The sequence below is a fragment of the Malaclemys terrapin genome, chromosome 10, assembly GCF_027887155.1.
Source record: "Malaclemys terrapin pileata isolate rMalTer1 chromosome 10, rMalTer1.hap1, whole genome shotgun sequence".
NCBI lineage: Eukaryota > Metazoa > Chordata > Testudines > Emydidae > Malaclemys > Malaclemys terrapin.
In genome coordinates, this window is record NC_071514.1 from 69,005,069 (window position 1) to 69,016,751 (window position 11,683).

The following is an 11,683-nucleotide window of genomic DNA, read 5'->3' on the forward strand; positions in this document are numbered from 1 at the left end:
TTCCAAGGTAAAATGTTGGTTTAGATCAAGCATAGCAAACAAGAGCTATCTACACATGGCCTACACTCAAACTGAGTCTACTCCACCCATTCCCTCTTGCCCTGAGTCCCTCAGAGGCATTTGCACCTCAATTAGCCCCAGAGACCACAGTCATGTATGCCTCCAGACTGCTGACAATCCTCATGACTAGTCCCTGTGCACTGCCAGTCCTTCCTCATGTCCAGTTCTTATGGCACCATCTTTACTGAACCATTCCCAGTGGCTATTGCCAGCTCCAGATGCCTGAGTTAAGATTGTGGTGCAGGAATGGCATGTTCATCAATTTGTATTTCCTGGCTCTCGGTCTTTGAGTGTAGCAGAAAACAGTTCTGGAAGATCACAAGACAACACTGAGATACCTTAGCTGTGCATTAATGAAGTTCTGGGGCATTTAATTTGCTTGGTTTTAAACACAACTTCTCAGCATCTCCATGTCCAACCGTCCAGCTCTTCACCTCCACTGCTTCTGGCAGTTGTTACTTAACCACAGAATGCACTTACTGAATATTGGTCCTTCACTGCCTCGCATCTTTTCCTGTTTCTGTGCCTGTCCAGCACCGCCCAGTTCTACCTCCTTCACCCTGCTCCCCATGGAGAAGTGGGCATTGGCATGGAACTCACAGATTAAGGAGCTGGGGAGGGGATATAGGAGGTGGGGAGGAAAGATGGGCAGCATGGGTGTGAATTTTTTGGGGGGGGGACAGAGCTGAAGTCCCCCCCCAGTGACCCCCACTGCACTGATCTGACCCCTTCCTTTCCACCGTGCTCATCCCTGCTGCAATTTTAATCTCTATGCGAGTGTGGTATTTCTGCAAAAGCAATGGAGAAGAAAATTGTGCAAGATTGACCAGGAAAAATAAGGCATACAATAGGAATAATAAACCTCTGCACAAATGGCCTAGTCCCACACTTCTTACTCAGTAAAAGCTCGCAGTGCTAATAATATTGATAAGTAATGTATCTTTTATATAACTTCTAAAGGATGCTGGGTATCTTCTAAACAAAAAGGAAAAAGTCTTTGCTTCTTTGACTTTATATGATCTCTAGAAACAGCAGCTAGAGGGGGAAGAGCTGTAAGTGTCTTGTACTCCCTTATGGGTTTGTTGAGGGCTTTTTAAAAATACACACACTTTTTTTTTTTTTTTTTTTTTTTTTTATTAGAGGGGATGGGAGATGGGGGGCGGGGGGTTAATAGGCTTGGTGGAAGAAGGGAATTTTGAGGAGCTGTTTGAAAAGAGAGTGAAGACGACGGCAGACCGGGCTAGGGAGTGGGTTCCATAGACGGAGATATGAAGATGAGTGGGAGAGGAAGACGAAGAGAGGCCATGAACTGAGGGGTGGTGCAGGGTGGAAGATCTGTACCAGGGAGGCAAAAGAGAGCTAGGTTGTGCATGTCTTTTAGGACAAGGACAAAATGCTTAAATTAACATATAGGGGAGTTTTTGCCCAAGATGCGTGCACGCAATCTGATACCAAAAAAGAAATCCTTGTAGTCCTGATTCTGCAAGGTGCTTAGCAACACAGTTCCCTTTGACTTGGATGGCAGTAGAGAGTAAATGCGTTGAGCGCCTGTAGGAGTAGGCGTAGGTACAAAGTAAACACAGGCTGTGTTTGGGAAAACCCTAGAAGTAGAAACTAGTGATGGATGATGGCTATGTGGCTATGCATCCACACGGTCTTCCTTTGCAAAACTGAGCTGGCAACCTCCATTAGAGCAAGTTTTCTTGAGAGATTTCTGGGACTTTGTCTTCAATTGTGCTGGAAATTCCATAAGAGGAACCCTTTTACAGTACAGAATTTCTCCTACAAGTCCCTGTCTGAAACGGCAGAAAGGCTGAGGTCCATGAAAATGAAGAATAAGAGGAAAACATATTATCCAAGTATTTCTGTACCTGATATATGTTTAGTTCCCGATCAAGTTGGGTCATTATTTTGTCTAAACCAGTTTGTCCACCTCTTATAGAAAAATAGCTCACAAACGGCTCTGCACAAGATGAACAGGCCAGTATATTGTCATAAAGGGCTAATTTCCCCACTTACGGTTTTCAGATAAGTGCTGCTTTTTCCCTACTTAAGGCCTCCCTTGATGCCCAGTGAAGTCAATGGAAAGACCCTGTCTTGCTTTCAAAATGTGTTGGATTGGGCCTCAATTTCTTTGATTCTGGATTTCCTGAGAAAATTCTCATAATGTGGTTCTAGTATATAAAACAAATTAACCTGCATTCATAATACTTAATCAAACTGAGATAATAGTCTTGCTGCCTTTGTCTCTAACTTCCTGTTTCTTTAGACCTTAGAGGGAGGAACGTGAGTATGAATATGTATTCCAGTTTTGCTCTGATTGAACTTTCTATTATATTTACTCATGTACATTAACAGATCGCTTTAGGAGCTATTCTCTTTCCATCATCAGTTGCAATGAAGGCTTGAATAGAATAAACTATTATTTCCTTATATTCTTATCTGTATCCCTTGTAAATAATGGTAGGTAGACAGACACCTGAAGCTGTGTGCTAATGTATGTCTACTGATTTGTCATTGCCAATATGGGTGATACTCTTGTATCTTTGTTTGCAGGCAAGAATTTTTTAGGAAGGGTTTTTTTCCCCTCTGTAGAGAGCTTTTTTTGAATGTGCTAAAATCGGTAAGGTGTTTGTATGTTTTTGTTTTGTTAATCTACCTCCTGTGTTCTTGATGCTCTCTTGTTAAGGATACTCCCCATGTTAGTGTGACCAAAACATCTCAGCTTTCAGTCTCTTTCAAGGTAAATAATACACTAATGACAGTAATTTCACAGTTATGAAATTCCCATGTGTGTCTCCCTTTTAATAGGGTTCAAGATTTCACAGAAAATCTCAGTCTCCCCTGGCAACCAACCTTAATGTGGGTCAGGGGTGTATATACTCCTTGCATCATGCTGCTTTTTCTGTACAGCACGTCCATTTCTACTTTGTTTTTGTACTGTATCGCCATGGATGCGATGTAGGGGGAAAACTTCTTTGGATTGCAGTAGTGTGAGTTTATGGAAAGGGAAGAATAGGTGGAGGAATAGCACTGTCGACTTAAAATATTTCCAACACCGGTGATCTGTAATTTGACAAGAAAGAACTTGACGATGAAATTCTATGGGCAAGGAAAGAAGCAGACAGTGGAAAAACAAAAGATAAGGACAGTGGGCGTCTGCTACAGAATCACCCTGGATCTACACCAGGGAATCAAATGAGAACATGAAAGTTATAAGGAAGCCTGGAGCTGGTGACCATGTGAAGAGTAAGAAATGGTCTTGTAGAATGTAGCAGTATAAAGGTATTAGATTTCAGGGAAGCAAATTTTAGGAAAATAAGAAATCTAGTGAGTGAGGTGCAATCAGGTGAAGTATTAAAATCCAGCCATGTGGAAGAAGGCTGAGGAATGCTAAAAAAACACAATGTGCAGCTGTCTCTGAAAAATGAAGAAGGTAAGGGACAAAATGTGGTCAGTGTGAATTCAAAGAAAACTAGTTAAAGATCAGAGCGGTTTAGGCATGGCTCTGCTGGCCCTCTGCCAGTGGTGAATTTCACCCCTATGATTCTAAATCGCAAAGAGTTTGTAAATTGTTTAGGGAGCTAGGGAGAGGGACAGAGAAACAGGGGCAGAAAGTAACTAAATGAGATTCAGGTTGGAAAATGTTAGAGAAGAGTAGTTCTCAATGAAATATAATTAATTCCATTGATTTAGCCCCTTCTGCTCACCCATTATACACAAGTGGATTGTGTTTTCCTTGACTTTGTTGTTTCAGTGTATCTTTCCAAATTCACCAGTGCAAGGTGCTGACCTGAGTGTTCCAAAGTTTGAGCTGTGTTCATTTGTTGTAACTGGTTAGATCAGTTATATGGAATAGTTTCAGTTTGTGACCTGGGTGAGGGCATGAGCACCTCCAGGGCCTGATCATCGTGTTTTCTGTTGCACATGTGCTTGTCTTGTCTACATGGCTCCCATCGTAGTTGTGCGCACACAGCCAGCAGTAGGATTGGACTTCCAGAGCAAACGTGTGAGTGCACATTTTAAATGTATTTTCTGCAAATAACCTCCCAGGAGACTTTTTTAAATTTTGCTTTCTATGAGCTTTACCAATAAAGCTCAACCAGACATCAGAGGAAAGTAAATATATATGCACGTAAATATTTAATTTTCCAAGATAAATCTACTGCCATGATTAATTTGGTCTTAACTTTGCATCTCACTCAGTCTTGCCTGCCAGCTATTTGCTTAAAGGGCCATTTCCAGAAAACCCTTATCACATGAATTTGGAAGTCCTCCCTCTGATGACAGCTCTTAGTGGGATATTGCTTTCCCAGAGTGGTAAACTCCAGTCATATCCATTAACAAGATCCTGGTGTTTTTAAAGTCTGGCTGGTTTGCAGCCATCTAACAACAGCTTTTTAAGTTATACTTTAAGATCTCTTCCTATACGGTTCGATTTGCTTTAGAATAAACATATACCAGCCTTTCAGGGAACTGGCTTAATTGGAAGAAAGACAGATTCATCAATGCTTTCAAAGTCCACCGTATAAGCCCCATGCTGAATTAGGAGTTGAACTGCCATTGGCTTTCCCCACACACCTGCACAAACTCCTATTCCCACCTTCAAGAGAGGTACAAACACAGAGTCCTTAAGTCCTTTGAGGCTATCCACTGGACTTAGAGGAGAACATGATTTGAAAACTAGCTTCTCCTCTTCCCCTCCCTGCCCCAACTCCAAAACAGATTTTCGGCAGAGGAGACTGTTAACTAAAGGGGGAGGAGCCGTCTCTCCTCTACCACTTGTGCAAACCCTCTCTCTCCAATCCACTTGTATAAACCCCGTGCTGTCCACCTTCCCCTCCCCATCCACACTAGTGGAAGGGGCCATGTAAAATAAACTAATAGTTGTCAACATTTTCCATTCCAGGATCTCCTTTTCCATCTACCCATGAGCCAGAGACGAAGCATGTCTGCCGATAGTAGAGTGCGGGGAGGGACAGAGTGAGGGCAGCTTCCTTCTGTGTGCGCATGCTCAGTCCAAATAGAGCAACAAATCGGGGGGAGGGAGATGTGACCCTACTTGACCCCCTCCCCTTGTGTCTCCTCTGCCATGAGCTAACCACAATACCCCTCCGATTTAGCAGTATTGGAAGGGCAGGGTGACTCACCTATTTTTGACTCCCATGTTGAGAGCCCATGATACATGCCACAGAGAATAAGATTTACAAATAAATTAGTAAATTTAAAGCAACAATTATTGTTGCTTTCTAAATTGCTCCCATCCTTTGATTATTCAGGATTTAGGTTATTTTCCCCCAGGGGTGAATAATGCAAAATAACATTCATACAAATATTTATTCAGGAGTTTAAATTAAGGAGGAAATACTTCTTTAAATGAATAGCTGGTAGTCAAGACTGTGGTTAGATACAAAATTAAGACCAAATTAATCATGCCAGTAGACTTAGCTTAGAATACTAAATATTTATGTTCATCTTTAGCATGTGTAACTCATTCTGTGACATTCACCTGAATATAAATATCAGAGTCTGAAATAGCATTACTCACCATGTATAAATTGTCATAGCTCTTTACTGCTAATCACTCAGACCATTCCAACCTCATGAATTAATGAGGGACTGAAATGAATTTTATTCCATTATAAAGAGCAAATTTCTGTATTACTTAAAGAGTTAACAGGTACAGCAAGGAAGTAACAGAGATATTGGTCAGCTTTAAGGAGTGTATGTATACACAGTGATCACCGTGGAAAGCTTTATAATGGCTTAAGGAAGACTTTCAAGAACACCATTATAATGTAGCTGCACAAATCCCATTGTCAGTCAATGGAACTTGTGCTCCAAACACCTTAGCGCTTTTGAAAATCCCCTCCCCAGTCAACATATAACATTACTGCATTATTTGTAGTATTGTTTAAATATAGCTAATTACAAGTAGGGAGTATAGGGAAATACTCTGACATTGTTATTTCATTACCTACTCAAAATTGGAAAAGGTTTGACTGGTGTGTGTGTGTGTGTGTGTGTGTGAGAGAGAGAGATATTTGAGGGTTATCTCCTCAGCTGGTGTAAATCAAAACTCCACTGAAGTCTATGTACACCTGCTCACAATTTAGCCCTATTTTATACACGCACGCACACGCGTGCACACACACACAACTCCATGATTGATAGGTGCCATGGAAGTCATCTTATAGAATATGTAGAGTAGCTGCCTTTTTGGAATGCTAGCTGAAGGACTGATGTGAAAGGAGAATGAGTAAAATTAAGATTATGTAGAGAGAGGAACAGCATAACCAGGCTTCCCCCATGTATCAGCCCTCAATTGTGCTTCTCCAATTCTTTTCCTTTTTCATCCTGTAACATCATATCCAGTTAGTATGCATTGTCCTTCTCAGATGTCCTCTAGAGTCTTTTGTCCCACTCAATGGCAGTCCAAAGGAGGTGCCTTGAACTGTCCAATGCTTTATGATATGTTTCCATTTTCTGAAGAGAACCAGATAGAAGACAATAAGCAAACCTGCTTCAGCAGAAGAGTGAAGAAAGGGAATGGGAGCGAACTATTAAATGGGGAGGGGGGGATAGACAGCACAAATTGCAAGCTAAGAATCCAGTTGAAAGCATTATGTACAGAACAGCTTAACGCTTTTAGCATTAACTTCCCTCTTCACCACAATCCACAGAGGCCCAACTGTGTGTGTCCTGTTTCCCTCCTTCAAGGGGCTTCGGGTGCTTTGTATCCCTTGACTCCCTCTCCTCCAGCATGTACTCCCACTCCTTCCCTTTATTACTTTGTTCTCTTCTGCATCATGTGGCTGATGGGACCTAAGGAGCCAAAATCTCCACGTTTGGCATCTCCATGTGTTGTATTCTCCTATGGCTCAGGCTACAGCACTGAGAAATAGAGGTTCTTGTGCCATTCACTTATACAAGCTTTAAGGAAAATGTACAACTTTCCTGCTAAATACTAGACCGAGGTTTGCCAGGTTAAAGTAACTACTTCAAAATATAAGCAGGTTATTTTCTACTGCATAGGTAACAGGAGATTTCTCTAGGGGAATGTGTATGCTCTAGAACAGAAGCACAGGAGAGACATGATGCTGCTGTGCTCCATTTAAGTGCCTGATATATACTCCTTCGCTATCCCCCCAGTATTTTCTGTGCATGAAACTGAAGTGCTGGGGTAAAAGATCTCCAAACACTCGGATATTCTATCCCGTAATTACACCATTGAAAGCGGGATCTTGCAGAAATCATGACTGTCCTGGAGAAACCAATTATTGGTGAAGCACTGGCTATGGAAACGTCTGCCAGAAAAAAATGGCTTTAACTTCGACCATGTTATAATAGTAAGAGGAAAAAGATTCTAAACCTCAGCCAAAGAAATACTCCCTGTTTGCTGAGGTACGTGATCTTTGCTTAAATCTGATTTTTTTCCAAGTTAAATTAGCTGCAAGAGTTGTCCATAGAATGCCATGATTATGTTGCAGTGGGATTTTTTTTTTTTTTATGAAAAGGACAAATATATGTGTGTGTGATGTTTTAGCAGAAAAGCTAAAAGACCTGATTCCTCCTCTCTACTAGTGTAAACCAGGAGTAGCGGCGTTGAACCCAGAAGAATTACCCCAGTAATTGAAAGTAAATGAGAGGAGAACCAGGCCCACAGAGGTCAAATGCAAAATCTTCCTGTGTTAATACCAAGTTTTTCCTGTCTGTAAAATGTCAACTAAACTAGCTCTGGATTAGTGCCAGTGGTTAAAGTGCTCTCGGGCAAATAAAATTCTACATCTTGAGCCCAGTTGCTAAGAGATTCACATTTCAGCCCTGCCTTGGGGATCCCCCTTTGGCTGCTTTTCCTATTTCCCCATCTCCTGGGGTATAAGCAGCCAATCAGAGCTGCTACAAGATGTAAGCAGAGCTCTTTGCCGTCTCCTCTGGAGATGATGCTGTTCTCAGAGGTGGGGAGGCCAGAGCAGAAAGAGGGGAGCCCAGCAGCTCAGAGCACCTCCCCTCCTGTAAGCAAGTGGATGGTTCCTCCTTGCAACTCCCAGCCTGGCACAGGAGAGGCTGGTCGGCCTTGCAACCATCTCAATAGAGCATGAGCTGGTCCAGACAGTGGACCTTCAGGAAGCAGTTCAAATCTTTGCAACCAAGAAGGCACGGAAAGCACCACTTAGATTATTCAAACAAATAAAAATGCCAGCGTTTACTATGCAGACAAGAAAAGTTACATTTGCTGTTCAGGCGTTTGAAAGTTGTGTTACTTAAAATGTTTGAACAAGGCATTTTAAGTTGTTAGTTCTCCTTTATTGGGGTAGGTAGCAGAGCAGTACCATGGGAGGAGTAGAACAGGAAGAAGGCAGAATTGAAACCTTTCAAAGTTTTGGCCCAAACGAGGCGGTATGGGGGTATCATTTGAGCTCCCCGCCTCAGGTGCCAAAATGTTGTGGGCTGGCCCTGGAGGTGAAGCAGGAGGGGGCAGAACAAAAGATGTGAGGACAGAACTGGTGGGGGGGAGCAGAGGGACAGGCAGACGGGATCTTGGTTTCGTTTCTGGAGAAAAGGATAGTGTCCTTTTCAGACCACTTTCAGCACAGCTTAGTGCTTCTTTCTGCAAGTTACTGAACACTCAGGTCTTGGTTCAGCAAAACACGTATAAATGTGCTTAAATGGAAGTACTTTAAACTAAGCACGTGTTTAAGTGCTTTGTTGGATCGGGGCCAGAATGCATAGCATACTGCAGGACTGAGCCCCTTTCCAACACTTTGGCTGCATGGACAAGAATAGGATAAAAAAGGCAAAGGTTTCCCCCCACTTCTTGGTGAATTGTTTCTCCACAGCCACTACATATATCTTACGAGGACCTAAGTCAGCTAGAGGCCATGTAAATTCCTAGTTTGTGAACAGTACTAAACTGCTAGTGTGTTTGAAATCCAAACTTGGATCCATAGCCACATTTTATAACTGGAACCTCTTTTTAGTGAGTTGAAACAAAACCAAAACCCGAACAGCCTCAAGTATTTTAGTGCATCTGACATCTGGATCCAGATTTGTATTTCACCACTTGTGCCCATCTGGATTATGCTGGAGGCACTGGAACTTGTACATAGTAACCAAAAACGAATGAGGCTCAACTCAAAATCTATTTGTCCATCTCGGACATCACATACAATGAGCAGAGAATAGGGCATGCGCATGGAAAATCTGAGGGAGACCCATGCAGTTATTTAAAAAATGTGGCTGGGCCAGGGCGGTTAAAATCAGTCTGATTGTGAGAGATGGGGCCATGCTGGGAAGTTTAGATTTGCATTTGGAAGGGAAAGAAGAGAGACCCAGGGGAGTGTGTGACTTGTACATTCACCAATTCCAAGGCCAGGAGGGACCTTTGTGATCTAGTCTGGCCTCCTGTCTAACATAAGCCATAGAACTTCCCCCAAATAATTCCTAGTCTTTTACTGCAGTGCAGATGTACCCTAAAACCTTATGTGGGAATGCAGGGCTCTTGCATTGTCACTAAAATCTCAAGTGTTGTTAAGTTTCAGAGCAATTACAGGTGAGCCATTCTTGCAGGTGAGTCCCCTTAATTGCAACTAGGATAGATGGGTGGAAGTGAGGGGCACCTCTCTGAGGCAGAAGGAATTAGGGAGCTAAGCCAGAGGAGGATTAGAACACTATCAACAGCCTAGCTCAGGGAAAGAAATTGAGGTTGAGGTTTTCCCTGTGTTTATTTTGGGTAACCAGTAAAGCTGAACCCCAAGAAGGGTTTGGACCTTCAGGACCAGGTTGTGACTGTGGCTATGGACCCACATAGGAAACTAAGGGGATATCAGGTGCCCCCTTACCTCTTTGTGCTGGCTATTTATATCGTCGGTCACAGCGTAAGGAGAAAAATAGAATCCATGGGGCTGCTACTTCCCCTTCTTTGCTGGTGGGGAAGGAGGGTCAAGAAGCAGGCAGAGCCAATGCACCAGCCAGCACAGCTGAGCCAGTGTGCCAAAGGAAATATTTATAAATAGAGGGATGGTCCAGATAATGTTCTTCCCCTCCTTTGCTCACTCCTTTCTCTGAGCAAGAAGAGAACCAGAAACTGGATTATGACCCATCAGTTTGTTCCTGGTCTGGTCCTGGGGCTGTGTCTCTATGTGCTGCCCCTTCTCAGGGGCAACAGGGTCCTAAATCAGGATCTGTGTAGACTGTTGAAGAAGGGGTAAGGAATCAGCCCATTCACATAGGCCGAAGTTGTTCACACTTTAAGCACAATCAGGTGCACTGCCTTCTGACACTAGAACCTGTGTGGAAATCCCTGGGAGCAAGCCAGACATTACTTTGTAATGCTTTAAGGAGTCTGAAACTGATCGTTTTGCTTTGTTTCATTAGCTCTGCTGTAATGTAGCAGAGCTAATGCAGTCATATCCCAGTTAAGGTACCAAGCAGCTTTAGCTGCTTATCTGCCATAGAACCACTTTCACTTTTGTGATGAAAATTAAATGTGGAAATAATTCTCTGTTCCTTTTCTGTAATATTACTGTGCTATTAAATAGGCTTAAGACCATTAAAAAGTAATGACCTGAAGTTGCATGCATCATTATTTTAAAGAGATTGAATGAAATATACTGTCTATCTGTCCTACTCCTAGACTAATCCCCAGTTTATTAGAGATTTGTAAGGCCATGATGCACATATATTTTAATAACAAAGTTGTATCTTCAGTCTCTAAAAAGGGAATTTTAGTATCTGTAGTAGGAACAAAGCAAGCATAAAAGACCATGAAGATTATGTTTTCCAGATCCATTAAATTAAGTTTCTTCTGTTAGATAGTGTACTTAAACCTAGAGAAATTAAATACAAAATTGAGGGAAACCAACTTCTTGTTCCCAATTACAGCTACTGTAGCAGGCTATCCACAAACAGCCTTGTTCTACAATATTCTTTCTAGCTGTCATTGGAACTTAAGTAGCTCCCCACTGCCACCGCTGTGAGACAGTGAAATAGCATTGTGTTAGTCCCCTATTACAGATGGGGGAAACTGAGGCACAGTGACTTGCCCACCCTTGCACAGGAAGTCTGGGGCAGAGTGAGTAACTGAAGCCAGGTCTCCTAAATCCCAGGCTTAACTACGGGGCCATCCTTCTTCTCTGAAATAGTCACTCATCTGCACCTGGGGACTCACGCTGGGCCACTGCTATTGTTCTGCAAATTAATTGTTGTCAAAATGTTGATGGCAAAATGTATATTTAGTGCGCAGTAGCTGACAACATTAAAATGTGAACCTTCACCCTTGTAGCGATCTATACTGTACTCATCACTGCGGTATTTCACCTTAGTGAGGGAGTGTTAGACGTTGATGTAAAAAAAATCAAGCAACTTTCTTATTCCATTGGGTGTAAGTGAGAAGTGAATTGGACTCAGGATCTTAAAGGAGCACATTAAGACCTTGGGGTGACAACTCATCCTCTAGATGACTAATTTGTGATACCATTCGGTAAGTGTCCAGTGAAAAATCATAGAAGGGGTTACTTTCTTCTAGCACAGAACAAGGAACTTGGTTAGAATAAAGAAAACCAGGTAATATTTAAATCTACACACACTCTGTCTCTTTCTGCATTACTGTAGAACTTCTGCC